Raw genomic sequence first — 14,929 nt, 5'->3', positions numbered from 1 at the left:
CTCACAGGGGTTACCTGTTCATCTAAGTTCACTGGGATGGTAAATGACAGGCAGATGAGCTATTCAATTCCAGACCTCTTTGCAGTAGGCAGAGGCCTCAGGGAAATGTGGAGTGAGGTGTGGGAATGGCCTTTGTCACCAAAGTGACCTGGGTTAGAATCTTGCTGATACTACCTCCCAACAACGTGATCTTGAATGTGTCACCTCACCTCTCTAAGCTTCAGTTCTCTCATGTCTTAGACAGGCATACTCATCGTGTGTATTCCAGGAGTGGTATTAAAAGGATTTAACAACTGGTTGGCATGGCACTGACCGGTCAAGATGGATGCCATCTCTAAACAATCAGGATGGCCATTCTGAGGATCACCTCTGCCCACTTCATTAGGCTGTTGTGGAAACCAAGTGAAATTGTGCTTGTAAAGCATTTAGAACTGTGCTTAGCATATTGGAAGCACTCAATAAATCTTGGCAAATCAGAGGGTTTAGGGTAGAACAAGAATAGAGTTTAAAAAGGAGAGATCAGATGGAAGAGACGACGTGGGGTAGATTCTAAAGGGCCTGACATTTGAGTTACAGCTCCATATAAGGACAAGAAGTTAGGATTTAGGGTCCAACAGATCCAGGCTTAAATTTCGGCTTCCTGCTTGGCAACTAATCTGTGAAGTGACCTGAGACATATTACTCAACCTCTTTGAGCTGGAGTCCTCAAATGTGAACAAGATTAAAAACAAAAAAACACAATTCCTTCCTGTAGAGTGATTGTAAAGACCATGAATTATGGACTGAATGTTTATGTCCCCTCAAAATTGATAGTTAAGATCCTAACCCCTAATGTAATAGTATTAGGAGATGGGGGTCTTTGGGTGGTAATGAGTATGGCCTCCCCAAGAATGGGATTATAAGAGACAGGAGATCTCTTTCTCTCTCTCTCTATTTCTCTCTCCCCCTCTCTTTTGCTCTCTGTGCTCTCCACCATGTGAAGATATATCAAGAAGATGACATTTGCAAACCAGGAAGAGGACACTCATCAGATATTAGATTGGCCAGCACCTTGATCTTGGAGTCCCCAACCTCCAGGACTGTGAGAAATAAATGTTTGTTGTTTAAGCCACCCAGTCTGTGGTAATTTCTTATAGCAGCCTGAGCTAAAGTACCATGTTAATGCCTAGGAAGGGTCAGCCTTCATGGGTTCACACATAGTCATAGAAAATGACTTCTCTCACTATGGAGTGGCTTACTGTTTATTTACAAGGGGGTTTGATTTGATTGGGATCTTCGTTTTCTCTTCCCCACTGTGTCTGGGAAGATATTTCTTTCCCAGACGGAAGCTTGAAATGACGCTTGAAAATATCTTGATCTATCATAGTAAAGTGGATCATTGTGATATTAAATATATTTTTCCTTAGTTTATTGTGCCCAAGACGGTGGGTGTTAAGTTGGTATTTTCTGTGTATTATTATAAATTGAAACATGTGACAAGCTTAGACCCAGGGAATGCATTTTGTGGCTGCTAATTTGTTTGTTACCTAAAATGGTGCAGAAAAGAACAAAGGTCAATTGGTGGCATTAAGCTTGTGCTTCTTCTTTTATCCAGGGCTGCTGGTTGCCTAGCAAGTTGTGGGTGGGATGCATGTATGCTGAGCTCCCAGGATGGTTAAAACTAGAAGAGACAGATTCTAGTGCGGGAGGTGAGGGGATGTAGGCAGCTGATCTGGGCTGAGTGGGAGCTCTGAAATGAGAGAGATTTCAGGTTGAATCCAGGCTCTGAAAAGTGTGTGTCCTTGGGCAGGTGGCTTTATGTATCTGAGCAACTGATCTTAAACACGGCATGAGGTGAGTGGTGGATGGCAGGAAAGAATGGGGCAGTATTGGAGGAAACATGCTGCCTCAAAGGACCAAAGTCATGTCTACATTTTACCATCATGTTTCAGCATCCCACAGAAAAAAAGAGTCCTTTGTGCCTTCCAAGATGTTTGAACTGGCTTAATCAGCTAGGATTTGAAACTGAGTTTTTCAGGCTCCAAAGCTGAAGTCCTAGGTTTTATTTTCTGAACTAATTTATGCCTTATCATTTTGGCATGTTTATTCATGAGTTTCTTTACTGGGGATGCCTTCATCTTTGCATGTCTAAATCTTACCAATCTTTCAAAACCAGCTCAAATGCTACCTTGTCCAAAAAGCCTCATCTTTTTTCTCTCTTTAAGCACTTGTTTGTTTTTATTTTTTGCTAGATTACACAAATTAGCTCTCCTGCTAAACTATAAACTCCTATGTAAGCTCACCTCTGTGTTTCCATAGCACTTACGGTGGTATAATTCTCATGATAGGTGTTTTATGCTTGTTTGCTGGATTGCTGAATGTTTGCAAAGAGAAAGGCTATTTGTTGAAAGGATTCAGGAAGCAAAGAAATGCCACACAGTGGATAGGAAGACAGTGAAGATCTGAAAAGTAGGTTTAAGATGCTGCCCCTCAAAGCATTTGATTATTAAGGCTTCTTAGATTACTCATTCTTGTGATGTTTGAAGGGCGAGATCATGCTTCTACATGGTGATTGTATTTGCTTTAATACTTTTTTTCACTGCCAAGGCCAAGTGGATCTCCATTATATTTATTTCCTAATAACAAGGCCCTGCTTTGTTATTGGTTTCTTACTGTGGTGATCAGAAACTCCTTATACTTTGAATAATTTGAAATGAAGCAGGCAGGAAAGGAGAGCAGGACCTGCCTAAGAAATATTTGACATGATTCTCTTAAGGATTTTTTTTCTTTTGCGTTTGTTATAGTACGAGTAAAATGATTAGAATTCTTAGTGAAAGCAAAGGCCAGAATTAAGAATAAAAGAAAGCAGATTTGGACTGAAACTAAACCTAGATGAGATGAATATTGAAAGTGAAAGTAAAACCCAAAGAGAGGCTATGTGCTGCGGTGTGTATATTTATACTAAGAATGATAGATTCAAGATGCATTACTTGGGAGCAGTCATTAACTCGTGATTTTATTTAATAAAAGCAGTTTTGTTTTTGCAGATATTCTCCTGTTTTTTGTACATACTCATTCCTAAAAACATGCATGTGCTAACCTCAGATGTGTCAAAGATACAGACATTCAGGTTAGGGTAGGAGCTCCATTGCAGAGAGCTTAAAACACTATAAAATCCCTAATTACATCTTCACTTTTAGTCACAATCTTCAATAATATGTTATTAATGATATTTTGCACGTTAATCTTTCATTTCTTTTCCTTCACAATTAATCGCATGTCTGGTTGACCCAAGCTAAGTTCATTAAGCATTGAATTGAAGCGAAGCTTTGTTGCTTTGGGTGTGCTTGAAGAGTTCCATCTTAGTTTTGAATGAAACATGTATGAGGCTTATGTTTCCTATTGCTTGTGTCAAGAATTTTATTCTTCCAATTTATCCTGATTTTTATTTAAAAAATAGGGACAAAATATAATAAAACAGTGGGTTTTTGAAACAAACAAGCAATGGAACTCTTTTTAAATAGAATCCTCCCCAGATCCTAGTCTGTAAAGCATATAGAAGTGAAACAACCTTGTTGAGAATTGGGAGAGTGACACAGGGATCTCAGAGGCACCTCTATGGGCTCCCTGGAACCCTGTTTGGTGATCTCTGCAACATTATGTTCATATTTATGCATTAAAACCTATTGTACGCCCAAGATGGTGACATTGTCAGAAAGGAACTTGGCAAGTACTACTATTAAATAGTTCAAAGTGTTCATTTGTCAGCTCATAGAGGAAAGTCTTTCTTGGGTATATCTAAGGCAGTTCATGGTGTCAATATGTGTTGTATGAAATTGCAGGTCTTCTGAAAGTAGAAGTTTTGCAAGTGGATGACTGAAGCATTTCACTGGTCTGGAACCACTCGTTCAGGTGCAGTGCTGGGAGAGCTCTGTCCTCTTCCTTTCTCTGACAGGTGTTCCACCAGCCCCTTGCCCTGATTTCCCATCCTTCCACTCACCTGTTCTTGGCTCTGAGATAGCATTCCTCTGCCCTGTTCTGTCTGGCACCTAAGCAACTTTGTAGGTATGGAATGAAGAGACAGATTTTTTGAAGGATTTCACGTCCTTAAGGCCTGTGTAGTATGTGACAATTTAGACCTTCAACACCAACCTCGCACCAGTTGTTACGTTAGAATTGCTGTGATGTCAGTCATTGGTCCCCGAGTCTTTGCTCATTTGGAAAATGAGTTCTCTGTTCACATCCATTCATATTTTATTCAACACACATTTACTGAATTCCTGACACAGGTAAAGCACTGTGCTAAATGTTGTGGGCCCTCCTCCTCCTCTTTCAAATGCCTGCACAAACAATACCTCCTCTGTGAACTTTTTCTACCTTCATCATGTAAAATTAGGGCTTCTGGCTCTGAGCTGGTACTTTGTACATAACTATATGTGGGTATTAATTACAAACTACAATCTAGCTGTTCACAGGACTATCTCTCCTGGTTGAATATGACCTTCTCGAGGACAGGTGCTTGCCTTAATCATTTTTGTCTCACTTAGCACAGTGTGATTTGGACATATCAGGCCATCTACATATGGAAAGAAGGGAACCTGTTTGTGGTGGACACACCCTAAGGTGTGTCTATCCCCTCCCTTAGAGTGGAGGCAGAATCTGTGACTTGCTTCTAGACAACAGAAAATGGTAAAAGTGGTGATAGCTATTTCTGTCATTGCCTTGTATTATATAAGGCTCTAAGTAGATGGGAGTGAGAGATACTTCTGCTAGCTTTGAAGAAGTAATTCGCAATTTGTAGGAGGACCTATGGACGGGTCCATGTGGCAAGGAACTGAGGGTGCCCTTTTGGAGCTAAGAGTGGCTGCTGACTAATAGCAAGTAAGAGATCATGGGCCCAAGTCTCAAACCTGAAACGAAATGAAATCTGACAATAACCCAAGTGGAAGTAGATTCTTCCCCAGTCAAGCCTCCAGATAAGAATGTAGCTCAACAGATGTCTTTTTTTTTTTTTTTGTGGTACGCGGGCCTCTCACTGTTGTGGCCTCTCCCGTTGCGGAGCACAGGCTGCGGACGCACAGGCTCAGTGGCCATGGCTCACGGGCCCAGCCGCTCCGCGGCATGTGGGATCTTCCCGGACCGGGGCACGAACCCGTGTCCACTGCATTGGCAGGCGGACTCTCAACCACTGCGCCACCAGGGAAGCCCCTCAACAGATGTCTTGATTGGAGATTTATGAGACCCTGAGTGGAGGACAAAGATAGACTATGCCTGGACTCCTGGTAGAAACTGTAATATAATGAAGGGACATTTTTTTAAGCTGGTAAATTTGTATCATCTGTTAGGCAGGAATAGAAAACATATACCCTGGGAGAGGATGTTCAGCAGGACATTTTCCTGTGGCTGCAGAATAGGCAACCAGAGTCCAGAATAGGGGGCAAAGAGGCAGTGTTTTCCTCCATCTAAAGAGAGCTTCCAACATTCCCTAAATTTGAGCAAGAGAGACCCTCACCATAACCACTCCTTGGTTCTTCACCCAATCTATATAAGGGAAAACTTGGAGGAAAAAGGAAGAGGGTCTTTGTGGTTATTGTGCTGATGGAATTGTTCAGGTAGGAATTGACTACCTCATCCCTCTCCACTTCAAGTCAAGTGCTAAGAGCTACCAGAGCATCCCTTGTAAGGTAGGGATCAGCTACAGGAAGCTGTGATGATCATCTTAGTCCTTAGTCACACCTGTATTTAGGTAGTGGATCTGCCTCTGCAATAGAAGAAAAAGGAACGAAAGTGAGTTGGCAAAACTTAGGAAAGGCGGGCGCTTGGGCAATCAGCACGGTCATCGCTTGGTAAGCCCAGAATTGTGAGTGTCCTGGAGGTTAAGAGGATGCTGAAGAACATCCTGGATTTGATCAACTCGGGCTGTTCGCTAGGTAGGGAGGCTGCAACACCAGTGGGAGCTGAGTGGGAGAGTGAAGAGGCCAGTCTAGATTTCCCAAGGAAGGGATCTGTACTTTGGGGAGCCTTCACAGGTCCCTGGAGGAAGCCACACAGGAGAGTCAGCATGTAGATGCTCACCATAGAAAGGGCATCTGTGGTCCAAAGCAGTGAATATAAAGCGAGGATTCAAACACATCGAATTGAATAAGGAGACCTTTAAGCCTTTCCCATGCCTCCTATCTCTTCTCTATTCCCAACTGTTGAGGAACAAAGAAGCTGTCTTGAGGGAGAAGATGGGAGGAAGTGAAAAATTAGACCAAACAAACCCCTTTCCACTCAAATCCTCTCAAACCACGTGTCCAGCCCATGAGAATGGCGGGGGTGGGGGTGGGGGGGGTGGGGGTAGGGGGGTTAACTTAGTAGCAGAGATGAAACTGAAGTTATAAAATAGAAGGACTTTAAATACTGAAGGTAACCATGAAGTTATGTATTCTGCCCAGTTGTCATCAAGGGATGGGAGAGACAGAATTAAAAGAGTATGCCTGAAAGCAGGGCTTGGGAAAGAGAATGATTGTCTCATGTATGTGACCCCAATGAGTTAAGACTCCTTAATACACTTAGGTTTGCCTTCAATGAGTTCACAGGTGACCAGGGGAGATATAATAAAGTCAGAAATAACAAATACTAGATAGGATGAGATGAATGTACCACATCAAGCGTTCTGGGAATTTAGAGGATAGATGGACTTTTCTCACTGGGAGACAAAGGAAGGCATCACATGTTGTCCATAAATATTCTTTGATGTCATCTCAACAATGATGATATGTGTTTGAAAGCAAAAAGTTCTCCATGGCTAACATCCCAGAATTATGAAAGATGTTGGACTATCTTTGTTTCATTTATTTTCTACATTGATGGATTTTTACAGGATTGGACTCTGCACAATTGGCTGAGTATCAAGCTGAAACTCCTGAGTTATGCTCTAGCTTTTCTTCCACTGTTAAGAAATAGCCATTTAAAGTAACAGCTTAAACCGTCTTTTCTCTCTCCTTGTCCTCTCCCTTATTGAGGATGGAAAAAGCAGAAATGTAGTATGTTCCGGCTATTACAGTAATTCACGATAATAATGAACTTGATCCTTCTCTATAGCTGTGTTTGAATGCTGGGTCCTGGAAAACAAGAACATATGCATCAAAGTAAGATAGAAAATTGAGTTGACAAGGATATTAGAATTTATTTAACATAACCTAACTAAGGCAGTGAAAGCGAAAATTGAGAGGAGGGGATGGATTTTTGATTTCTTCAGGACTTGACGGTTAGATGTGGGGGTCAGTAAAGGAGAAGGGAGAATGGGGTAGATACTGAAATTCTACCTTGGGCATCTGGGTATAATCATGGAATCAGGAAATACTGGAGAAGGAGCAAAATTTAGGAAGAAAGTGTTGCATCCTGTTTTAAACTCCCTGTCAAGGTTTGCTAAAATCATGAAAGACTTGTTCTATGAGCTCAGTGGCTGTCTCCCAAGGTTATGGTCACTGAAGTGGGGATGGTTTAGTCTTGGTGGGTTTTTCTGTTTATCAAGCTGAATATCAAACTACCACAAAGTGTGCCAAGGCAAAATGGGCATGGGTGTGGGCACATTCATTCAAAAATATTCACTGTGTGCCTACTCTGTGTCAGGCACTGTTCTGGTACTGAGGAATAGTCTGGTGAAGCAATGCACAAGGTCCTTGCCCTTGTGGAGCTTACATGTGCATAGAGACATCAGAAAATAAACAAATAAATGAACAAGAGAAATATGAGGCTAAAGTCCATTCTAGGCAGAGATGAGAAGGTCCACTGTGCTAGAGAGTAACCAGGGGCTAGTTTGAGTTGGACATTGTGGTGATTGTTTCTGCTCACGTTTTCATAGCCATTCCTTTCCCAGTCCTGGCCTCCCTCCGTGTACTTGCTGACACAATTTCAGTTTTCCTGGGGTGCTTGCCCTCTGGTCATCTTAGGGAACGTGACCCTTTTCCAGACCCCTCCTTAATATCAATCATGGTTATTTCTTCCTTCTTACCAGTGATTAGTTTCAGTAAAGCAGGTCCTGGCCAAAGGGATCTATGAGTTACCAGTTGGGGAACTTCTTTCTGGTAAAGGTTTTTCTACTAAAAAAAGCTGCTTGGAAGGAAATGCCTGTCTTCTTTACAAGACATCATTGTGTCCTCCTGTGATGTCTGGAGCAGTTGCAATCCCCCTGTGACCCTGAAGGGAGCATTGCTGACCTGCTGAAGATGACAGAGTAAAAACTTGGAAAGGACCTGGGTCTTTGCTGAAGTCCTAATGCTGTTGAATTATCCAACATCAGAATTATCCTTCCTCTATGCTATGTGTTGTGTGAGTTACCAAAGCTTTGTTTTAGCTGTTTCTAGTTGGGTCTTCTTTGTTACTTGTTGCTGAAGCCATCTTAACTGGTATGTGTGGGTTGGGGGAGGACATGTCAACATGGTGACTTTCAAGCTGACAGATGAATGTCATGAAGGAGCCAAGTTATGTAAAGAAATGGGGGAAGAGCGCATTCCAGGCAGTGGGATCAGCAAATAGAGATGCCCAGTGGGGGAGCAAGCGTGAAGCGTTTGAGGAAAAAACAGCGGGCCACTAAGGTGGTGTGGCGAGTGACGGGAACATAAATGGAGAGGAGGTCAGACATTACAACCTACATAAGGAGCTGGGATTCTTTTTTATTGTAGCACAATAGAGGAGTTTGGATTTTAATCTAAATACAGTGGAAATCATTGGAGAAGTAGGTCCATCTCTTTCATTTTTTTCATTCCCTAAACCCAACACACAGTTGAACTAAATTGTAGTTTACAGGTTTTCAGTTTGATCAAAATAATTCCAATATTAGAAAGATCATTTGAAAGAGAATATTTTTCTCTAATGCTCCAATGTAAAGAGGTAAACTTCTCCTTGACAACAGGCAAAGGGGTTTCTCACAATTCTTTTTATCAGACACAACTTCAGAAACTAAGTTTACAGGTAAAGAAAGTCAGAAACACATGCAAAACTGCGGAGATGACGACTCTTAATTAGCTGCATCAAATGACTCTTGGCATTCCTAATTTTCACCTTTTTGTAACAATTCAGTTCATTCCAAGGTCTTACCAGAGTAGACAGGCATGAAATGAATTCTCCACAATAGGTTACCAATGGCAAAGAAATTGCAAGCTTTGAAATGGCTGGAAGAAATCATGTGATCTCCGGCTCTTGCTTTTCCCTAAACTGTGAATTCTGTCAACATTAATTCTGTGAAATATGTAGGCTGCATTCTTTGGGAGAAATGAAACATTTTATTTTCTCTAAGCCTTATGTGTATTCCATCTTTTCCCTAAGCCCTGCTCTCATGGGGAGGATATTATCTGGTGGGCGTGTAGTATAGTGGATGAGAACTGGAAATCAGGATACCTGGGTGCTAGTGGGTCTGGATGTGTGTAAAAGATAATAATATAGGGGGTTTTAGTAGACTGCATGTTCTCTGTGGATCAGTAGTGCGGTGGCGCTTTCCCCTCTCTCATACTCTAGCATGCCCCGTATGCTAGCCACTTGCTACTATTTGTACTCTCTTGAAGGGTCCACACAATTTCCTCCCGTTGGGTCTTTTGAAAACACCATGCCCTCTTCCTGGAATGTCCTTTCTCCACTTCTCTGTTCTTTAAAACCCAAAGCTTTCTCTGTTAAGCTTTCTGTGTTGGGTATAAACTCTGTGTGCCTTCTCAAATTCCCTTGGCCATTCCCCTTTTTTTCATGCTGCTGCACACCACCTTCTGGATAATGCCATCCCCTGCTTTGCCGATATCCTTATGAACTCCGTGAGGCGACTGGGATCCGGAACGAAGCCCTGAATCTGCATTTCCTTCATGCCTCACATGCCGAGCCCCTCAGGCTTTTGAGACTGAGACTTAAAAGTTCTGCTTTGGGATCTGGGATCTGGGTCCTTGATTGGATGCTGAGGGGCTGGAAGATGTAAAATGTGGAGGAATCAACTTGCTGTGGGTGGCCTTGTACCAATGGAAGTCAGCAGATGAGAGCAGGGAACCAGGCTGATAAATTCCAACTCTTTTTGCCCTGTTTTGGGTTGCTCAGAAATGTAGTTTCTCTTTGCAAACTTTCCAGAGAAATCTTTCCAGAGGCTGAGTAAACATACCTCGAATCGCTGGCTATATCTCTTTGTTGCATACTGTGAAGCAGTAGCTGCTGCATTGCATTGTATTGTTTAGTATCTTTCCTTACTACATTTCCCCCTTTCTCCCTACCCTTATGCCCCTGAGCTTGCACATCGTAAAATAATAATTCTTGTCTTGTGACCTTCCTGACTCCTTCCCACTGGGCTTTGTTCATACCTCCTCTGTGGGACAGCAGAAGCTCTCTTAACCCATCTCCTCTTACTGACTCCTAGATAGTCCAATGCTTCCCATTCCTTCTGTAAACCACTACGAATGCTCATCACCAGTAGACTCCTTGCTGTAGTCTCATGTGCCCTTATGCGTCCACCTGAATTGTATGTTTATCCAGCGTGACTTATGTTTCCTCCAATTTTGTGTACACAATGTTCCCTTATTACTATAACCATATAATGTAATTAAACGTTACCTAAGCCAATACATTATGGATGTGAAAATAATAGAGTTGTTTCTATGAAAATCTAGTTGAATAATTTAGATTTAAGGAAATGCTGCTTTAAAAGGAACTAGAGTCAAATTAGGTATGGTAAGATAATTGTAAAACTTTGGGGAAAAATTGTAACACCTAGAAGGGTTCTGTAATCATATGGCTTTCCAAGGACATTTAAATTCTTGTTCTACTACTTTAAATAAACTAAAGTTATCAGAGTTGATATATTATTGGTGTGGTTTATGCAAGAAAGACTACACAGAATGCCAATGGTGGACCAACAGTTACAGAAAAGGTCTTGGCTCTACACCAGAAGATTGGCAGCAATGAAAGCTTTACAGCAACTAATGGATGATTTAAGCATAGGAAAAAAGCAGGGTACCCAGGCAGCAGGCCCTGGAGGGCACAAATTACCTACAGATCAATCTGCTGCTTAAAAATTTACAGAGGGGTTAAAATCACTTATCAATAGGAAACATTTTATTAGAGAATAACTCTCCAATAAGGTTGATATAGTTCTAAATTTTAAGATGTTTTCCAGAAAACTGTGGTGCAAAAGGTAAAGCAAGTACTACATGTATACACAAAATTCAAACAAGGATTCTCAGCAGCCGCCAATAGCAGTGCAGACGGAATTCCAAATTCTGACTTTTTATTATTGGCAAAAGAAAAAGTTTCCAAGATTTAAGAGATATAAATTGTTTGTTTTTACAAGATAAGTAGTCTTCACAAAAATCAGCATAGACAGACTCTGAATTATTCTATAAATTGATTTTTTCCTGTGAATGTACACATTCTGTGAAGAAACACTTGAAGAAAATAGACACCTAAAAAGCCTACACTTTCTTTATTAATGTTTTTTAAATTATGGGTTTTGACTCTCGGTGGGTCATGAAATAAATATACTAAGTTGGGGAAAAGGATTTTAAAAAATAAAATGGAGTAGAAAAAAATAGAATAGAAAATATCAGTGTGAATTATATGTTATAATGGTATTTCATGAAAATTTGTCTTATTATGTGTGTGTGGTATGTGTATATGTGATATAAAATTTCTGTGATGTAAAATTTCTCTTACCTTGTATTTCTGGCCAAAACTTTGAAAGCCTTTGATCTAACGTATGCTTCTTCATGTTTTAGTTTTGAATAATGTAAAGAAAGTGATTTAAATAAATGTCAGGTTTTTATAACATAATGTAACTTCTTTGTTCCAAGTTATGGATCATGGGGTTATAAAGTATTTCAAAGATAAGTCTGGAGTTTAATTTCAGAAATAGAGGACATGAATATATATATATATATATATATATATATATATATATATATATACACACACACACACACACACACACACACACACACGCATGTGTATATATATGATACAAACAATCATTAAAAATCATTGACATTAAAGGAGATTTTCCTTTCAGTTTAGTGGGGAGTGAAATTCCCAGTTCGATATTTACTAAATCTCAGAGAAGAGAAAAATGTTGCCTGAGGTTGACAACATTGGAAAAATTCTGAACTACAAGAGGATAATTAAGAACATCGTTTAGTAGCTGACCCCAGACAAATTGGAGGTGCCAATGATTTACAGAAAGATGATATATAACAATGAACTAATGATTCCTATTTGTTGCAATATATACTTAGCATCAGGGATGAAATCCTTCAGGGCATGACAGAAATAAACAACTCAAAAAATGAAGAAGACAGGGAAAAGGAAGTATAATATCAAGTCTAGAGCCCAAATCTTCTCATCATGCAGAAGCTAAAGTTATCCCAGGTGGAATTTTATTCTATTGAATTGGTAGTCAACTGTGTTATGACACATGAAAAATGCACATGCTTCAAAAATATGTCTCAAGAACTACGTTTCTTTTTCTAAACAACTTCCAAATATTAAATAAATGAATATTTATATATTTTAAATTAAAGCAAAATATTTAAACTTTACATGTATCATTTTCATGATTCTCTGCTTTAACTGACTTTCTATTTATAAAATCAATACTGGTCTTGATGGTTTTCATAAGACTGTTGTTATTGCCTTCTATTGCCAGCGTTTTTCTTTCTGTCTTTCATGCCAGGATCTGGTGTTAGTCAAGTATACAGTTTCTGGATTCAGACCTCTTGGGATGGACTGTAGCTCTTCTGTCACCCACTAATGAGACCCTGGATTTACAATTCAGTCTCTCTGGGCCTGAGTTCTCCCACTGGAAGGATGGAGCTGGGATATCACTTGATTTCATTAGATTAAAACTCAGATAACATATGTAAAGCCCTAAGCATAGGGTCAGATACACAATAAATATTCAAAAGTGATAGTTTTCCCCACTCTGATGTCTTAAATTTACCATAAATATAATTTGCATTGTCTTTTCTCATTTCAAAACATTTTTCAGCATATGTTTCAGATTGCCTGGCATTTCAACCATTTTCGGTGCTCCCCAAATCTTTAGGAGTTTTCTCAGAATAATAACAGTTAAAATGATAACATTAGCTTATATATTGATGGCATTTTATAATGTTTAAATTTGATGTGAGTGGCCTAATAGGGCTCATTTACCAGGTTTCATAGTTCAGGATTACAGTACTCAGAAACATTAATTTACCCACTCTAGGTCACCCAGCTCATGGATGGGAAGAGAAGACTGACCCATGCTCTCCTGACACTGAGCCCAGTTCTTTCCAACCCCTGTTGTCACATGCACAGTCCTCTGTGTGAGCCAACGTGGATCATACCGCATGGCCAAGCAGCCTTCCCTGAGAACTTGGAAACTGGTCCAACTTGGAGGAATCTCATTAGCACTTTTCAAAGCTTTACCCTGACTGCATTTTAAGTTGTATAATTTTTCTGGATCTGTATCTCGAATGGATGCTGGTTATTGGCAAGTACTATATCTCATTTGGGTGGAATTTTCCCCATAACATGATTCAAACTGTATTAAAAGACTAGAGAAAAAGGAAAAACAAAAACCCTTCAAATAAAAGGCATCCAGAGAGTCTCCTGCTATTTGACTTATAAAAATAATGGCAATGATTCACGAAGTTCATTATCTAATTCCTTCAAGACCCAAGGATTCATGCCATCTGGATCTCTTGGTTGGTCTCTGTTCGGTTTCTCCATGAAGCCTCTTTTTTTGTCACAGCTGAAATAAATTATTGGGCTTCTCTTACTGTTCATATACATGACAATTCCAGACTTTAAAAAAATATACATAAAAAAATATTTCAGTAGCTTGGAAATTTGCAATGGTTGTAATGTTTGGTACTTTCTGTCTTGATTGTATTTTTAAATTACATCTACACTGTTGGCTGGGGTCAAATCATTCTGCATTTTTGCTGTGTTATTTGCTTTCTCCAGACTTCCTAGATTTAGAAAGCTTAGTTTTATTCCTTTCTCCATTTTATTAGGCTCACAGTCACCCTTAAAAGAATCAAAATCTCATCCAGAAACAACTGGCTGACTTCTTCCTAGAATTTATGGTTTTAGGGAGAGCAGCAAACTGATTTAATAAAATAGAAATTCCTTTTTGAAATTTGTTGTTTTGTCCATTTCTGTTCCCATTTTCCATATATGTATATATATTTAATTTGAAAAATTTTTTTAATTTTTATTTTTCCTCAAACCATAGCATGAACCCAGGTAGACCTGGGTTTGAACCCCAGGTCCTTTTTCATCTTGTGCATTTTTAGGGTCCTAGAAAGACAGATACTTCTAAGAAGAAGTTATCCATGTCCTCCCCATTGCTTAGGGTAGCCTGCATTCCTTCCTCATATTCTAGAATAATCCTTCACATATGACTATTCTGGGGAGTGGTGAGGGAAAGTCAGGGTCAAGATAAACCTGAGGAGGAAGGAGTGGGAGGATTTGGAAAAGATTATTTCTCTCAAATGCACATAATCATGTTAGACACAAAAGCTAACGAGCGGGATTTGCAGTTGCCTGAAGCCTAGAAGCAGAGAAAGACGCAGAGGTAGAGAATGGACTTGAGGACACGGGGAGGGAGAAGGGTAAGCTGGGACAAAGTGAAGGAATAGCATTGACATACACACTACCAAATGTAAAATAGATAGCTAGTGGGAAGCAGCTGCATAGCACAGGGAGATCAGCTGGGTGGTTTGTGACCACCTAGAGGGGTGGGATAGGGAGGGTGGGAGGGAGACGCAAGAGGGAGGAGATATGGGGACATATGTATATGTATAGCTGATTCACTTTGTTATAAAGCAGAAACTAACACACCATTGTGAAGCAATTATACTCCAATAAAGATGTTTTTAAAAAAAAGCTAATGCTTTTATTTTCTAAAAAAAAAAAAACACCCCATATCTTAGAGACTTAGGAAGTTTAGAGACCC

General features: G+C 40.0%; 1 long non-coding RNA gene across 1 annotated transcript in view; it reads left to right on the top strand.

Moving 5' to 3' along the window:
• LOC141278762 (uncharacterized) overlaps positions 1 to 14,626 on the top strand; it is a 34,563-nt gene extending 19,937 nt beyond the window's left edge. The window contains exon 3 of the long non-coding RNA XR_012331945.1: positions 13,193 to 14,626. This is a non-coding gene — a long non-coding RNA (uncharacterized lncRNA). The remainder of the gene's footprint in view (positions 1 to 13,192) is intronic.
• Positions 14,627 to 14,929: the final 303 nt, after the last annotated feature.

Source organism: Tursiops truncatus, chromosome 5 (genome assembly GCF_011762595.2).
Source record: "Tursiops truncatus isolate mTurTru1 chromosome 5, mTurTru1.mat.Y, whole genome shotgun sequence".
Lineage (NCBI taxonomy): Eukaryota > Metazoa > Chordata > Mammalia > Artiodactyla > Delphinidae > Tursiops > Tursiops truncatus.
Note: the sequence above shows the minus strand (reverse complement) of the source record. Positions and strands in the feature narration are given on the sequence as shown.